This window comes from Uranotaenia lowii, unplaced genomic scaffold (genome assembly GCF_029784155.1).
Source record: "Uranotaenia lowii strain MFRU-FL unplaced genomic scaffold, ASM2978415v1 HiC_scaffold_72, whole genome shotgun sequence".
Classification (NCBI taxonomy): domain Eukaryota; kingdom Metazoa; phylum Arthropoda; class Insecta; order Diptera; family Culicidae; genus Uranotaenia; species Uranotaenia lowii.
The window spans coordinates 88,715-93,127 of record NW_026598667.1 but is presented as its reverse complement, the minus strand read 5'-3'; the positions used below and the strand labels follow the sequence as shown (position 1 = coordinate 93,127).

Sequence of the window (4,413 nt, the reverse complement as noted above, 5' to 3'; positions counted from 1 at the left end):
TTCAAAGGAATTATCAGTTTGTTTATCTTGACAAGATCAACAGACAGATAATTCCCTTGAAAAAGACCACCGAAACTAGTCAAAATGCAGGGTATTTTTAAACGAAATTGTTTGACATACTGAAAACACCGGAAAGGCTAAGCAAATTTAATTATTTTTATGTAATTTATTTTATTTTAATTATTTTGAAAATAATTTTGATATTTTTTAACATTTCTTTACATTTTTTTACATTTTTGTCATTTTTGTAATTTTTGTAATTTTTGTCATTTTTGTCATTTTTGTCATTTTTGTCATTTTTGTCATTTTTGTCATTTTTGTCATTTTTGTCATTTTTGTCATTTTTGTCATTTTTGTCATTTTTGTCATTTTTGTCATTTTTGTCATTTTTGTCATTTTTGTCATTTTTGTCATTTTTGTCATTTTTGTCATTTTTGTCATTTTTGTCAATTTTGTCATTTTTGTCAATTTGTCATTTTGGTTATTCTGGATATTTACCAGTATCATTTTAATTTTTTCTGAATGTTTGCGAGCAGATGTCTGTGAAAGAGTCCTGGATCAGGACTAGGATCAAGTTTCCGTTTTATCAGTTTAAGGTTCCGGACAAAACGCAGGAATTAAAATCCAGGATCAGTGTCAGAATTCAGAACTACAAAGTCCAGAATCAGGGTATAGGATCAGCATTAGAGTGCCCAAAATTACCCGACTTTTGAAAAAGTTATGCGTTGCAGACTAAAATTGATCCTAGGCCTAGATTCAGCATCCAAATTAGGAAGATCGGAATCAAGGATTAGCAGCAGCATGTGGATCAGGATCTTGATCCAGTTTCGGATGAAAGTCAGGATGAGGTTCAGGACCAGAAAAAAGATCAGTTCAACTCAACCGCTTCCATTTTTAATTTCAAACAAGATTTCAATGATCCTGAGACTGTGTGTCGATATCAGTGGATGGTTGGATGGAAAATTGGTCATACGCATAGCTCGTGTACAAAAAAAAACCCAATATATCTAGGTGAGATTTGATTTTAAAAAAAAGTTCGATATTCTTTAAAGAAAGCTTTGTTATAATATGAGCATGAATATCCTCGACAAGAAACGATGAAGGAAATTGAATATTCTGAGTTATGACTTAAGCTTAAAAATGAGAATCAATAAAGACTAGAATTCGTATTGGAGGACAATTTTCCTTCTCCTAACATCTGTTTCCGTGGTGTAGTGGTTATCACATCCGCCTAACACGCGGAAGGCCCCCGGTTCGATCCCGGGCGGAAACAGGAATTATTTTTTGAAACAACTTCGAATAGTTTACTGCTTCCCATCTTTCTAATCTTTTGTTGAATCGATCACTTCCGTTCCCATCTCCAAGCAGCTGCACAGATAATCATGGCCAACTCTCCCATCATTAGAGGCAAGTGAAACGCAAAACAATTTTTGTTTACAACTTTTCGCACTTCCAATCATCGCTCGTACGAAACCACGACGACCTCTCCGCGTGTCCTCCTTCAACCGAAAGCGTATTTATTGCCTCGATTCGCTCCCACACCCACACGAGTTTGCTTGCAATTTGTTGCTGTACTTTTTTTTTCGTTCAAGATAAACAACAACATCCAGTTTGGCCAATTCTGAACGCGTTAAATAGAATTTGAGAAGAAAAAAAAAACAAACTCAAAACAAGAACGAGAGCACCACTAATCTCAAGCTAGTTCTATCAAATGTCGTGTGGCAGGAGACGCGCAGGGCAGAAACCAAAACAAAACGGTCAGATGGATTGAGAAAGATGGGGCTTAATTTTCGAAAGTCACAAAAAAAATTTATAAGTAAAATCAACCGACGGAAATATTTTTTCAAAAAAATCATCTGTATTGTGTCTTACTGAAAACTTGTGGACGTCTTGTAGTGGCCACTTTGAAAATTTCTACTCGAAATTCAAGCCGTGTTTGGTTTTGTAAAAAAAAGAGTCAAACAGCACAGTGTGATTAGATAAAGCTGCTGGGCTGCGCAAAATGTTGACCTAGTTCTGAGATGGGTGTGCAAAATATTGGCGTGTTTACGAAAGCTGAACTTGTTTATATACATTTATAAGCATACATTTAATATGATAAATTGAAAACATCCAATGGAATTTTTCATCGCTCGAATATTTTTATTTGGTAGTTTGTATTACAAAGCAACATTGCACACTCATGGGATTTTTTTTTATATTAAAGATCTGAACTTGTAACAAAAAACTACACATGGGAGGGATAGAAGAAAGCCAAACGACTTGAATCTTTTGATTGCTATTTGCATATGCACATTTCATTCTATAATTTAAAATCGCATCAGCAGAGTCAACAAGTCTGGTTTTGCTCTTCATTTATGAATGTATATATCAAATATGAAAAACCAACACAAGAGTAAACGACTTTTTCTGAATATATGATTAAAAAAAACTTGATGTCATTGATTTTAAAAAGAAAACAAAAACCAATTAAGCGATTTTCTTGAAATTTTGTTTTACATCTATATATATAAAAAGCAATTTCTGTATGTTTGTTTGTTTGTTTGTTTGTTTGTCCTCTTTAGACTCAGCCGTCTTAAGAGCTAGAGAGCTGAAATTTGGCATGGATGCTCATTAGGACCAGGAATGATGAAAAATGTTTTTAGATTTTCGGATGACCCCTTCTGAAGGGGGTCGTCCATAGAAGACAAATATTGTTTTCGCGATATTGACGTTACTTTTTGTCGGATCGTGTTGAAAATTTGCACATGAGTGTTTTGAAAGACGAGAAATCGATTTCAGGTGTCGAATTTTGTGTAAGGGGTCAGCCAAAGGGGTTGTCCATATTAACTGTTCGCTGTTTTTGCGATATTGACGTTATTATACAACGTATTCATATGAAAATTGGTACATGATAGTTTTGCGTGACGTGCAATTGATTTGAGGTATCAAATTCAGTGTAAGGGGCCGGCAAAAGGGGTCGTCCATATTAAGTTTTCAGTATCTTAGTGATATTGACGTTTTTATATATCAGATTGGAATGAAAATTTGCACATAAGAGTTATTAGGGACAAACAACTGATTTCACTTATCCAAACTAAAATCAGGGGTCGGCCAAAGGGGTCATCCATATTAATTATTCACTGTTCATGCGATATTGTCGTTATTATACATCGGATTCAGACGAAAATTGGTACTCGAGAGTTTTGAGAGATGAGCAATGGATTTCAGGTATTAAATTAAGTGTAAGGGGCCGGCAAAAGGGGTCGTCCATATTAACCTTTCAAAATTTTTGCAATATCGTCGTTATTATACATCAGATTGGGATGAAAATTTGCACACGGTAGTTTTCAGGAACGGGCAATCGATTTCAGATGTCAAATGTTTTGCCAGGGGTCGACGAAAGGGGTCGTCCATATAAGTTAATTTTTCACTGTTTTTAGCAATATTGACGTTATTTTACAATGGATTGCTTTGAAAATTTGCACACGGGAGTTTTGAGGGAAGGGCAATCGATTTCAGATATCAAAGATTATATAAGAGCGACCTAAAAGGTTTTAGCTTTTTGGCAATAATTAAGTTGTTATGCAATGATTCAGTCGAAATTTATACACGTGGTTTTTTGGCACGGTCAATTGATTACTGATTTCAAATTTAGTAGCAGATGACAGACAAAGTGATTATCCAATATTTTTGTAATTATTACTTAACAATGAATTCAGAAGTGCATCTGGAAAATGCTTGACAATTGACTTTCATACAAACTGTTCATGACATATTCCAAGTTGAAAACGAAACGGAGTTCGTATGGGATCAGCTAGTTTAAAATAAAAATACACAACAATTTATTGAAACACATTTTAATCCACATGCATATGCAACTATCCACTGATTTGTGAGTGGCTTTCAAGACTGTATTAGCTACATTAATCAAACTCGTCGTTTGTTTACAATCGTGCCCTGGCTCTGGCAGACCTACTAGCTAAGTAAGAATGAAAAGCCGTTGGACGAGAATTGCAATGAGATGAAGAAAGGTCACGACACAATCAACATCATGATGGGCCAGAATATATTACCCTGCTGGCACAGAAATACGAATCTGTCATTAAAATAGATCACAAGCCAGGCAAAACACAACAAAAGTTCTCGTAAAGATCGCGTGTAAGATTGTTTACAGCTGAATTTACAGTTCTAAAGCAGATGCCAAAGCCACATGCGGTTTATAAAATGATGCAAGAAAAGGGATTAAATTGTCATTATAAGTCTAAAACACAAAAAACGAATAATTGGCGGGAAAAATAAACAATATGCAAAAACTAAAGGGAAATATAAAAAAAATCCTTCCAACTTCTAAAATCTAAAATTCTAAAATTCAAACAATTATAAAAATATTGACAATTTTGACCATTTTGACAATTTTGACAATTTTGACAA

General features: G+C 34.4%; 1 non-coding gene across 1 annotated transcript; it reads left to right on the top strand.

The window, feature by feature from the left end:
* Positions 1-1,200: 1,200 nt before the first annotated feature.
* Trnav-aac (transfer RNA valine (anticodon AAC)) lies at positions 1,201-1,273 on the top strand. Its single transcript has one exon. It is a non-coding gene; the product is annotated as a tRNA-Val (tRNA).
* Positions 1,274-4,413: the final 3,140 nt, after the last annotated feature.